The 13,968-nt window shown below is 47.5% G+C and overlaps 1 protein-coding gene across 4 annotated transcripts in view; it reads left to right on the forward strand.

The window, feature by feature from the left end:
- Window positions 1–1,917: 1,917 nt before the first annotated feature.
- The window catches only part of ATOSB (atos homolog B), a 373,752-nt gene continuing 361,701 nt past the window's right edge, over window positions 1,918–13,968 (forward strand). For 3 of the 4 annotated variants that reach the window (XM_086960245.1, XM_086960248.1, XM_086960249.1), the window contains exon 1: window positions 2,296–2,389. The gene's annotated coding sequence lies outside the window, so the exon portion shown is untranslated. Of the gene's footprint in view, window positions 2,015–2,295; window positions 2,390–13,968 lie in introns of those variants that run through there. The other variant, XM_086960246.1, reaches the window with a different exon arrangement.

Here is a 13,968-nt window from a genome sequence, read left to right on the forward strand (position 1 = left end):
AAAGAGAGGGGGGTAGGGAATGACACAAAGAGGCATTTAAGGTAAGATCTAAAGTAAAAAAAAAAAAAAAGTTCAAGATAAATTGAAGTAAGATGCATATATGTATCAGCAAGCAGTAGAAAATGAAGACCCAGGTGTAAGAGGCACAGGAGAAAGGAAGAGAAGCAGAGGGTGGAGAAGAGGCCAAGAGTTGAGTGTGAAAGAGGGGCGAATAGGTATAAACATGAAAGCGCTCTGATATCCTTTGGGATCTTGTTCGCGCTATATAAAACTTTATAAATAAATAAACAAACAAACAAACAAACAAACAAATAAATAAACTAGATGGAAAGCGAGCAAGTGACTGAAGGCAGAAGTATAAATGATGACTGAGGGTGGGATACTATGACAGAACAAGTATTTTGAAAAACAAATGGCCCCTGCGCGCGCCTCTGTTTACAAATGCCCGGGCAGGCTAGAAACAAGCACGAGCGTTAGTTCATTAAAACAAGTGCGAGGGACAAGCACTCGTGCTTGTGCCGCCATGCGCCTTGCGGGAGCGAGCAGCAGCGGCGAGAGGGACATATGTTGTCAATTACCAGGCGCGCCGCTGCTTGCTCCAGCAAGGTGGATGCCAGCACAAGCACAAGTGTGGGGAAAAGGAGCAGACCGATGGCTAACAGCCCTCCTAGAGCAGCGCATGCGCGCTACCTAGGCGAGACCTAAAAAGTGCGGGTACTCAGTAGTGGCCTATTTAAAGCACTTGTTATAGGGAACAGTTCGATTGAAAGGTATGGCTATCAACTTACACCAAATGCAGTTGTCTCCTTAGTGCCAGATGCCAGCAACCATTGGTGAGATCATGTACTTAAAAATAGTGCAACACTTGATGAGTTCACTTAGAGATTGATCCTGGTAACTCCACACAGACTATAGTAGCCCATGCAAAATCACACTTCTACTTTGCCTGTTTGGGAGCCAGGACGACAGGACTTACCCGTGTACTCCATGACCTCTCAATCAAACCAAGGTCTAGCCTTTTAGGCACTTTTGCCTCGATGCGGTTTAAGGCGGTGTGTAGAATCTGCATAAATGGCTATAAGATTAATCACTCGGTGGATGTCGTGCACGGGAGGGAGTCTTCCAGAGTGCTCAGTGTCAGAAAGTCAAGGAGAGGGAGACACTTAATAACTTACTGCAAGGCGATGAAAAGACTGGCTTAGTGGAGGGAGTTAAGCTTGCCTCCGAGACTTGAGCAGCAAGTGGAGTGAAAAGAGGTGTTGTGGCGATTTGAGGGGAAATACTGTGTGTTAAGAAGAAATCATACAGGATGTCAGACTGGATCATGTCATCAGGGCGTGGTTTTTCATTTGACAACTGACTGCATTTTGGAAGTTGCATTCTTGCACCTTAACCAATTAGACGAATGTCATTATAACAACGAACAGGGGAAAAAAATATCAAGGAGCGGAGGGCATGGTGTTTCTCATGATAAATCCGCCTAGTAACCGTGTCCAGCGATGACACGCACCTACTGAGTAGTTTCTAATAAACACTGCTGCAAGGCAGTTGCTTCGTAGCAGACCGCTGCCTGGCACAGACCGTCCATACTCATCGGCCCTGCATCTACGCGTTTCCCTGTGGCTCTCTGGTGGCTATCCTTCCTCTCCTGGGGCCTCCTTACAGCTCACGGGCCGGCTGGCCTTTGCTGTGCCGCACCCAACACCAGAGGGTGACACGGTCACAGTGACGCCGCCTCGCAGCTCACAGGTTGCATCAGGCCGGCGCTATACCCCAAGCTGGGCTGCCCCGCTCACAGAGACGCCCCCTGGCAGCTCACAGACTGCCTCGGGCCGGCGCTATGCTCCTAGCCTGACACTCGCCCCTGACACGTCACGGCCACCACCCAGCTGGTGCTGCCAGCCGCCTCCTCCGTGCACCCCTGCCTGGCCCGTGCTTCGTCGGCAGGGTGCTTCTCATTTTTCTCTAGTGGATGGACGTCCCGTGACGACACCAAAGTCGGGAAGACCCCGGGGTGAGTAAACGAAACAACCCCCTTGCACCCCGAACCACGTATGCAGGCCCCCAGCACAGGTGCATCCGACTCCAGCTAGGCAACAGCTGAGCGATCACTTCCGGAGTGTGAGACAGTATCTTCCGGAAGGGTGGGCGGGCGCTTCCGGGACCGCGAGTCGCCTTTTTCCGAGGCGTTCTTTCGTGTGTCTAACCAATGGGAGGCCTCGCGGGGCGTTCCGTGCCGCGAGCCCCTCCCTCCCACCGCCCCTCGCACGTCAATCAGTATAAACTCGCTCTCCCATTGCCTCCCCTGCAGTCACTTTTTGAAGTCGTTTAGAGTGGAGAGCAGGGCTGAGGCAGTCGGAAAATAAAGACCCTCCGTCGGGGGAGGCAGGTAAGGCCCGTGTTCGGGTACCTCGGCCTGGCCCGGGGGACGGGGGTCTGCTTTTGCCATACGTGTCCCATTGTGCCCTTCAATAAACTGTGCGTTTTCTGATGCCCCTAAGACCAGCAGCCTTGACAATTTTTTTTACTTCTCTGAGCAGCAGCTGACTGAAACCCAACCCACACGTAAACAGTACACATAACGCCAGCCCAGTCCTAGAACTGCATTCCCTAGGCATGACAGGAAAAGCAGGGTATGTGCCAGGCAGTGCCTAGAGCTGCACTGCACGACCCAGGAATGCACCAGCTGTGCACAGCAGTGCACCGTCCATAAGTAAAGAATATAGAATGTGCACCGTGCGCAAGCCAGTGCCTAGAATGGTACTCGAGGTGCACGACGATACCTAGAACGGCGACCCATCTACGTGACACTGAACAGCAGTGTACCCCGATCATAGCTCGAGCTGTACGCCCTGCATCGCTGTCTGGCAGCATCTAGAACTGCACTCCCTGCTTATGGCAGTGAGGAGAAATGCACCACCTCTGCCAGGCAGTGCATAAAACTGCACTTTTACTGCATGTTAACCACTGGAACTACACCTCCTCTGCAAGGCCACTCTTGGGACTCATTGGCATCTGCGTGGCAGTACTTGAAACTGCATCCTGCTGATTACAGTGCCTTGGATGGTACTTTATGTGCATGGCATTAGCAACGACTGCACACTGATTCGTAGCAACATCTGTTACCTTGAAATGGTTGTACTATGTTATATATTTTTTGTTTGTAAAACATGTTATACCCTACATGGCAGTCAGCATGGGTTCTGCTCTAAATTTTGGGCTATTCTGTATTAAGGCAACTGACTTTAGGTGCTACTTCAAATGGCTATACGTACTAGTGTGCCAGATTTGAATAGCCATCCTCAACAACTTATTAGTTGCTCGAGCAAATGGAGCTCCCGAGCAGCAAAATATCATTTTGGCCTTGAAAATCTTTGCATGTTTGTAAAGCATGATGACTAGAGTTGTGCTCTTATGATAGGTATTTTGTTGTGCCATTGTGTAGTGGACTAAAGAGGAGTGAATAATGGGATGCTTAATATTTTATGGCATATTTCTATTTGGTTAGTGTTGGAACTGCCATTTTCTGGTTGTCTGAGGCAGTACCCCAGCCAGGCAGAAACTACCACTCTCGTCAGGGGTAGGAGATTACACACCCAGTATTCACCATTGGCTTACCACAGATGCATGTGTAAAGCACTGGCACAGCACTCACTCTCGATAAATACCTAGAGCGTCACAAAAGAAACTTCACACATGATGTATTTAAATAACGTTTGTATTCAATACATATAATAATCAACACAACATGAACATCATGAGTTGCTGGGCATAAATCACATAGGGAATTATTACTAGCAGTGCTAGGCCCAGCCGTGTTCAATTGACATCTGTAATATGCACACTTGGGAATGATTCTAATCTATAACCCCACCCAGCACCCTTATGCGGCAATATGTTATCTACCCTAGGCCCACCTTAGCAGTTCTTATAATTCAATACTAGTTGGGTCACATAAAACAAAAAAAGTTGCAAAATCCATACCTCCTTGAAAATGAGGCACAACGTTCGATGCACATTGATATTAGTTGCACCCGACAGCTCCAGCCACACATACAGGCACACGTTCAGCAATGCTTTACCAGGTAGAATGAGGCACTACTATGGTTACGCCCCATCTCCGAGGGTAGCAATCTGTGAATCGGAAACCACACACAATGAGCATGCAGTTGTCATGTCGGACGAGAGGGATGCAGCATGATTGATGAAGCAGGCCACGCTGGGTCTCTCAAACGGTGAATCTGCTCACCACCAACGAGATGCTGATGTATGCCAAGGTCCCTACAATGTGGCGGCCATGCCTTAGATGCGGGTCAGACTTAGGGGCTCCGCACAAAGCAATTCGGTCTCCAGCCACAATTTTTAGTTCTACGCCCTTGCTGTGCTACCAGTTGAAATCCAGCAGACAATGTGGGCACTGGAGAGGGCACCAAGCTTCATGGGAAGAACAAACCTCATAGTTAGTGAAAACACTCAAGGGTATTCCTCACTACCCGGGCAGGGGATGCACACGTGTACCTGCCCCACCTTTCACCTAGCACTCTCTTCACCCCTTAAGACATACCTTCGGGGCACTTAGGTGGAAGTCAAATGTCCTCTCAGGATGGTTAATGACTTAAACAGGCCAGTCTGATTAAACATACGCCCTCTGAGTGAGTAGTGCGCTATACAAATCTTAACTTGACTTGACTTGACACGTATTTAAGAGCACCATCGGTGCAAAGTGCCCACCAGCCTGCAGTGGCAGGCCAGACACTTATTTAGGAGTATCACCGGTGCAGGAACACACCAGCCTGCAATGGCAGGCTGGACACATACTTGGCACACCCTTGGTGCAAGTGCACACACCAGCACTGGCAGGCTGGTCCCTGGTCTTAAACATTGTAGATGGAGTGCAGATCCACCGGGCAGCCATGGCAGACATGACCAATGCTTTAGAACTCTCAGGTGTAAGCACCACTTCCCAATGTGTGTAGGAAGGGTGCATACACACTTTCACACTGCACTTACATGGGAAAGTGCCCCAACCCATAAGACCCTAACAAGAGGATCTGCCTCACCCGGGACGCAAGCCATAAGGAGAGCCGACCTGCTAGGTAGGGAAAACCCACATGGGGGTTCGTCCTTACCTGGGCAGTGCACACGCAGATGTACCAACCTGGCCACTCATCTACCCCTGTGTGGTAATAGTGATAGCCCCCTCAGGGTTTTTCTAAGGGGTGAGACCTGGCAACCTGGTATGAGACCTTTTTGACATACTATTAAGGTGGGAGGCACAATCCGTGCAGCTTCCCCCAATTAGCAAGTGTCGCCCTCTCCTTGAGTATGTGCTGTACCTTTTTACAGGGCACATAGGTACAACACCTAAACTAATTTTATCATTAGTTAAAAAGAAAGTACTTTCGTTTTACATCATAATTGAATGCTACACATTCTGAAGGAGGTTAGGCTTTGGGTTGGAACATCACCTACAAGCTCTAGGGAAGTGCTTTCATCCTTTAAGGCGCTCTTGCCTACTTTTCTCTTTCTCGTTCTCTATCTCTCTCTCTCTCTCTCTGCTTATTAAAAAAAATGTATCGCCATTGATTGGGTGCAGATCATTATCAATTATCCATCTGGATAGTTTGTAGTTTAGTTCAATAGTTTTTATGCCCTCGTAGGTTCGCTTTCAAGAAAGCAGGATTTACTTTCGCTAATCAGGCAGAAGACGCCCTAGCGCATTCGTTGCACTCTATAAATTTCAAATCAAACCTGCATTACGTGCTCAATGCCATTGTGGATCAGTGTCATTGGCTGGTGTGATCATTGGCTTCACTCCCACAGGTTTCGGGGGGGGGAGGGCTGGGGGGGGGCAACAGTCTCACTCCTCTCTGAGCCACATGGAACAGTGTATCAGGCCTGCTAGCCGAGAGCTCATATTTGGCAATTGTGGCCTCTGGGCTGATGCGCAGGTGCTTGTTTGCTGCAGTTATCATCTCTGGGATGATAGAATACCTCCGTGCAGATGAGCCCCTCGGGCTGCAGCACCAAACCTTTGGGGGCCAGCAGCAGAAATTTCCTCAATGATACATTGGTTGATAACTTTTTCACATAGCTAATTCCAGGACCTGCACTGGTAGACTGGTGGGCTCCTCATGCTCGGAACACCATGAGCCTCTCCTTGAAAGTCTCTTCTCCTGCAGGGCCAGGCACTCTCTTTCCCCCTCTGAGCAAGCTTAAAGGCTCTCAGCAGACTCTGAGCTTCTCCATGAAGTTGAAAACTTTGTGATGTCCCCTCACCTCTAGGAGATTGGCTGTCATGCAGACACTAGCTGTGGTCACACATCAGTCCTTCAAGTACTCTGTAGAGCATTCTCTTCACTGGTGAAGAACAACTTGGAAATGGAGACCCATTCTGTGGTTTGGATCCCGCTTTTACACTTCTTTTCCAGAAAGGGAATGTGGATCCCTTGTCTAAAGTTTAGAAACAGGCTTGAGTTGATTCACATTCAAACTGAATTTTCTGGCTGTTGTTTGGACATAGTCAGTATGCAAGACGATGATCAGCACAGCAGATAGGAATGATGCTGGCTTCAAGCAGCAGTAACCAAAATATGGACACAATGAAGTGTGATTCCTCTGTACTTGGCTGTCATCACCTTCCAGAAGCAGTAACATGAGACAGACAAATGGGCAAGCCCTTTGTAGAAACTTGAACAACAGAAACTGCTGTCCCACCTCTCAACCCAAACATCTACCAAATGACAATACTGAGGAAGAGCTAATTGGCAGCCTTTTGCTAACAAGCCTCTCATTGATTTTCTAAAGGTGACTCTGTCTCCATCCTGCTCACTTCAATGTCTAGGTTTGTAGCCACAGGAATGCAGACAGTACACTTCTACTCTCTGCGGAAGCTACCTTCACCCTCCATTTGGTGGCATGCACAACAAGGTGCTATGCAAACAAATAATGGACGGAATGCTGTCCATCATTTGTTGCTGCAGCACATTCACCCTAAGTTGGATGGGTATGCCCAGACTTGGGTCCCTTGCTCCCTGTGCCTCTGGATTCAAGCTAGCCTGGTTGATGAGGGGTGTTACCCCGAAACAGGTCCCAGGAGGCTTGTTTCTCATCTAGGGAGGCCCGGCTTGGCAGTTTGGGCTGGACTGTTCCCTTGAGGAGCAGGGTCGAGACTGATTTGCATATGGCTGGATCCAAACTGGGGTGGCTTAGCCAGCAAAAAAACGATGGACTTAACCCAGATCTCTTGACTGGGTGTGAATGTTTGATTAATTCAGCATTCTGTCCATCATTTGTTGCTGCATCACAATGCTCAACAAGGGGCATAAAAAATGGGTCCCATTGATTAGAGACACCGTTTTAAAGGAAACACGCAAACTGTCCGACAGGATCCAAAACAATTCAATCCATACAGTCCATGTGCTGATACGGCTGGGATCTTTTAGTGCAGTGAAACGCCAGCTTCGAGAGCTAGACATCCGTTACTCTCTGATATTCCCAGCCCGACTACGGGTGGCTCCAAAGCTGCTACACACTTTTTTGATACACCTTCAGATGTTTGAGACTGGATAGAGGAAACTGGCCTTTTGACTGGGGTCAAGCCTTCTGCTGAGCCAAGGACATCCCGGTGATACAAAAGAAATCGGCACAGGGGCAGAGGCCACCATCGGCAGTCCCAGACTTGGAGCAAAGACTGATGGAGAGACTGAAGGCGCTACACGTAGCTGCAGCGATCTGATCCACAACACAGGGCTCTGATCATGAGGCGGGATCTACTCATTCACTGAGTGCAGATGGATCGACCCCCGCACTGTCCAAAGATTTAGGCTCTCTGCATCTACCAAACGTCGCAAAACAAGCATCAGGCAATATTATCTGAATATTCATCAATAACCCGATAAGTGAACAATGTTGTGCGGTGTACAAATACTGCAATGTTTCGTTTTCTTGCTTTATCCTACAAGCCACAAATGTGACAATTACACATCACTACGCCACACTATACCAATTTTCAGGTTACTGTGACGAACAACGGCTAAACACCTTCCTAGACTCTGTGCATCTGCCCGAGGCAACCCCGGACCAAAGGAAGATATTGAATGCACCTGATGAAATTCGAGGCGCGATAGCGGAACTGGCAACAGGGGAAACTCCACCCTTTCATTTGAATGTCAGACCTACATTCTAGATCTCTATCGTAGAAGCCAAAACCACAAAGTAGCTTCCCGGTTCCTAGATTTGGGTTTTGCAAGTGCTAAGAGACCGGTCACAAGGAGATGGAAAAGCCCTGATCCCCACCTCATGTAATAGCGTGGAGGTGCTTCAAGCTGACATGGGCCAAGGCTGAGAGTATCGCATTACTCCGAGAGGACACCCTGGGTATCCGCAGGACCCACTTGCTGCAAACTGGGACACGGTGTTAGCTGAGTTACTAAACATTCACAACGCCACCCTCACCCAATGCCACTACATAGGAGTACACAACAGATGAGAAGGACAAATATTGAAAGGAGCGTGGATCTGAGAGATTAGGCAACAAACATGAATGCGCACTACGCACTACTCTTCATCGGACACATGATAGACTTCCCCATATATGCGTCTGTACAAAGGACGCATCAGGTGTGTAGACCAGAGAAAAGGTCAGATTTTATCACGCATCACCTGGTATGTTTTAAGTTGTCCTTGTTACATTATTACCCACCTCTCCAGCTCACAGACCACTGCACAGTGAGAAGTTACAGAGTTGACATGCATTACGTACTTAGGCGCCACAGACCTATCATGGGCACCAGCGACTAATATCCGAAGCACATATGCATACAGCAGTATTATATGTACACTGCAGACAGAATTGTGTATCTATTCTGATTGAATTTGCATCACCATATACTCACTAAAAATGTATCCACTAAATGGCGATCCCCAAAAGTATCCATATACTGTGTATATCTGTATTAAGGAAAATGTAATAAAAACAGATTTAAAACTAGCATTTGCAATGCAATAGGTCTCGCATTTACGCGAGTTTGAGCTATTGTCATTGTAAATGACAATCGCATTAATTTATGTTTTAAAAACAAAAATAAGAAGGCATTGTCTTTTACAATGCCAATACCTTAAACTCGCGTAAATGCAAGACCTATTGCAAATCAAGCGCCTAAGTGAAAAACATAGATCATGGAAGGCCAGCATCTTCCAACTTGTATTTAGTGGCATGTACAAATCACACAAAGCCATCCATTAATGTGCTGCTGTCAAATTGAAATAAAATAGCTGTTTAAATGGCAGATTTCCGCTAACAATCAAACAGGCTCCTACAATATAAATGAATAATTTAAGTACCTGAAACCCTCACCTGTGCAGAGCACGGAAAGCAGACCAGTTGTATTTTCACTTCATATTTGTCAACCTTTAGTCACTAAGCCTCGTCTGCATATCTAAAACCCTAGTCAGTCATCTGTGAATGCAAAGGCATCTGGAAATCCTTTCCTTTTTACAGTACCTCACACGCATTCATGTTTTCCTACAGATATTTCAATATACCGTTTGAAGGTTAAAACAATTCCTCACTGTCAGTCGCTACCTAGCTAGCTCTCAGGGGTTGTACCTTCTTGTCATAAATCTATAACAAATGCTTTTCATCAATTTGAAAACAACATGGGGAATTTGTTTTTTTTTTTAAAACATTTAACTTTTCGGTAGGGAAGCAGTTTACAATTTACACATAAAAATGCCTTGGGTTATTCCTATGTTTTGCACACAATCGAAAAGGCGTAATGTGGTCCTCACGTCGGACCCCGCTAGATGTACCAACCTGTGGTACAACTGGACCTCCCCGGCTGAAACGTCCACACATACTGAAGCCTCTCCCATATCACCTTGACTCTCCTCAGGCCTCTCCCATTACCATGCACATCAGGCCAGACAGTAGTATTACTGGCTTTCTCCTACATTCTGGCAGTAAGTCACGATTAATCAAGGCTTACTGATATAATGGCGAGACCTAAAAACTGCCGGTGCTCAGCACCGGTGAGATCCGGCCCACTTAAAAGCCCTGGATATACCTGCTACCCCTAACTAAACATAACTGACGTCCACGAAAGAAAGAGTGAAGAAAAGGTGAACGAGGAAAGATGCACACCCCCCCTCCTCCTGCGCCTCGAGCCGCTCACGCGCTAGACAGTTGTGCACCGCTCTCAGCTACCCAGTGTTGTGACTGAGGTGGGTCTTTGATATGAAACTGCAGGCACGGTCTGTGATTGCTTTATCCAGATGACTTTTCTAGAGGAGCACACTCGGCTGGAAACGAGCCAATGTGCACAAAACGTCGACCGAAATGGATTTTCCATTCCAGAATATGTATGTGTTGCCTTGAATCCCGTTTGTCATGGTGGTGCACTTGTGCCGCAGACCTCGACGTGCTGATGTAGCATCAGTGGTGCGCTCTTCTGGTCTTTCTTGGTGTGCCTATGTAGCATGTATAGGGGCTGTCTGCCACAAACCGTGGTACATTCTGTGGTAGGCCTTGAGCTCTGCCCGGGTGCCCTTTGGTGTGCGTTTAAGAAATGCCTTGGTGTGCTTGCGTGGCATGTCTTATTGAACTTGTGTAGCAACCCTCGCAGGCTGCGGTCTATTCCTTTGTTATCTCGTCCTCTCTTCTAACCCGACTTCGTGTACTTGTATAGCATGCTTTTGGGGAATATATGGCATGCCCTGCACCACTTATGTAACAAGCCACGATGTTTTGTGGTGGTCGTATGTGCCTTTCCACAATGCATTGGTGTGTTTGTCAGGCATGCGAACTAATATGCATGTGGTATCCTCATGCGGCATGTGCACATGTGATGCCTTGGCGTTATTATGGTGCATGTCTAGCTTTCTCACAAGGCAGCGATACTTTAACTCTTGGCACTATCATGTTGTGCATTATTTCCGGCACGCTTCATGCATTCTACAATATCCTCATAGACACTATTCTGTTCACGCGATGCATGCTCTGGCTTCATTGCTCTGCACCCGGTATGCCTCGGAATGTTCGAGCTGCATGCACGTCCTGGTGTTCTCGAGCCCCTTACGTCATACTTCCTATCCTATGCTGCAGGGCCCCGTGCTGCACTGCGCGAGACCTAGCAGAACGTGGCGGCATCCCGCAATGCTCTTTTACATCCTCGCTCACACAGAGCAAACCAGACCCGTAGACAACAGACATGATGTCTTTATACTCCATGCCTTGGAATGTCTGTGGGCTCCTATGCTGCAGCATCCTCGTGCTGCACTATGCGTGCACTCTGGGATCTCCTAGCAGCACGTGGCGGCATCGCGCAGTGCTCTTTTACATCTTAGCTCCCGCAGAGCAAACCAGACCCGCAGACATGATGTCTTAATACTCCATTCCTTGTTATCTCCGTGCCCTATAGTGCAGCATCCCCGGTCTGCATTCCGTCTGTGCACTCTGGTATCCCCTAGCAGCGCGTGGCGGCATTCCGTGGTGCTCTTTTACATTTTCACTCACACAGAACAGGTTAATAACAGTATACACATGGCCCTTGTACACATTCAGTATTACTTAAACACATAAAGCACAGTTTAAAACCAGATATACAGCTGCGGTGCATATGTTCCACTTATACAGAGCCAGTGCAGCACATGTGCCACGCAGGATTTAAAGTTTAATCACAAGCACAGCAAGTTTAACCTGTACCCAATTTACAGAGCTGCGCCACAGCACTTGCTCAACCTGGAGATGGTTGCCAAGCTAGTGTAGCACACGTGCCACACAAGTTCAAAGTGTAATGACAAGCAGGGCTATAGTACAGCACTCATCCAACCTGTGACTATGTGCAGAGAAACAGCACACATCATGCAAGTTTACCGTATAATTCTATAGGGGAAGGGGGTAAATGCCTGGAAAGCTTCAGTACAGAGCGCAGTATACACACCACAAGCTAGCACATGCAGCGATACAATATACAAGTGTCTACGTGAAACCACGTACACATACTTAACCTGTAACTGCTTAGAAACATCACCTACATACAACAGGTGTTCAACCATAAACTGAACGCAGGGCTTCAGTACATGCTCTACCTATAACTGCACAACGGGTATAGTACAGCACGTGTTCCACCTGTATCTGCACGCACAGCTATAGTACCATACCTGTTTTTAGGAGAAAGAGAGTATGTTTTCCAGTTTTGTATATAGATTGTTTGAAGGTTGAATCCTGTAATCATTGATTCAGATTGCCACTCAAATGATAAGGTCGCTCCAGTTTTAGAAAAAATAGAATTTTATTGGTGCAGATTAGAACATTGACAGCCTGTGTCTGCACACAGCGTGGGTACAGCATGTAGTCTGCCTGCAACTGCACGCACAGCTGCAGTACAGAACGTATTCCATCTGTAACTGCATTCAGAGCTACAGCACACACTTTGCCAAGAACTACACACAAGGCTACAGTACGTGCCCTACATGTAAATGCACGCCGGGCTACAATACAGCTCACGTTCAGAGGCAGGGAAAGTGAAAGTGCGCCATGCGCGCGCTGTGTTCACGCGGAGACAGGAGAAGTGCACGCGTATGGAGTGCACATCTCCTGTCCGCACGTGCCACCTCCTGTCTCCCTTCCAGCACCAAAGCGGCAACAATAGAGTCTCGCAAGCGAAGCAACACATGCGCTGCGTTCGCTAGCAAGACCTAAAAAGGGGGTCTCACAGGCCCCCGTACTCTGACTTTGACAGCACAAGAAGTCTTACTGCCATATACATTCCACACATCAATTGCATGCACTCGACTTGCACAACTATCGTCAGTGCAAGGATTTGGGGTTCACAGTCGGCAGAACCTTACAGAAGTGTGGTCAGTGGACCTTACTTCATTCTAACACAGAAAAAGATCTGCTCATCTAGTGATTCACGAAACTACAGTCCGTTGCCAATTTATGTAACAACCCATGGCAACCCATGGCGTGGACATTAGTCCTATGCCAGCTGTGAGCCTATACTTGGTGTGCCCTTTCAGTTCACAGAACAAAACCCGGACCTCGCATCGCGAGGGACAGGAATAGGCCTCTGTGCACACACTGAGTTAGTGCGATTGCAGGACCAAACAAAAGACACACGTTTTGCAAGCTCTTAGGCACTCGCGGCAGAGGTACATGCTGAGTCGTTGCACATGTATCACTGTGCTTCTATGTGAATTTTGGGAGAGGAGACTGAGGAATTGTTCTTTGAACCCCTATTAATGTTATTTTTAAGGGGTTTGGTGCTAGGTCTAGGGAGAGTTTGGTCCAGGGTTTTGTACAATCCATGCACTTATTTTAATGGTGAATGGTTCTGTCTGACGGTGGTGTTCTGTTCGTATTTTTTTAGTAAACAAAATTGTTATTATTTTATGACATTACAACCGTATAAATGGATAAATTGATACTGTGCAGGTGGCTCAAATATCGAGACCTTACTAGTCAAAGAGCAATACTGTGTTTGCACAGCAGCTGCATCAGTTATGTTCTCTGAATACGCATAGTCCACAGTAGGTAGTGCAAAACAGGTAATGCGTCCAACCCAGTACTCGCACAGTGATCTAACAAACCCCACCCGCCCATCCCCTCTCCCTTCCCTTTCTCTTGAATTCGGTGTTGTGTTGGGATTGCTGAAGTTTTAGGTGGCTAAAGGTTTGGCCTTTATCCTCGATGGCCTGGTGGTCTATTCAGTGTCTTGGAGGTGTAGCGTTCGGCAGATAGTTGTGTCTTGAGCCTGGACAGATTATTAAACAAGTCAAGTTATGGTGCAATGGGCTTTCATAGGCAACGGTGTAGGAGTTGGCTTGCTGGCTCATTTTGAATTATTTTCAGTCTTCGGAGTAGTAAAAGTGCGGTCCCTAAGTAGAGCTGTTCGACATTATATGGTAAAGGAAGCATGCAACCTCAGTTGGGGAAACCTAGATGAGAAAAGATGCATGTAAGAG

Source organism: Lissotriton vulgaris, chromosome 3_1 (genome assembly GCF_964263255.1).
Source record: "Lissotriton vulgaris chromosome 3_1, aLisVul1.2, whole genome shotgun sequence".
NCBI classification, from domain to species: domain Eukaryota; kingdom Metazoa; phylum Chordata; class Amphibia; order Caudata; family Salamandridae; genus Lissotriton; species Lissotriton vulgaris.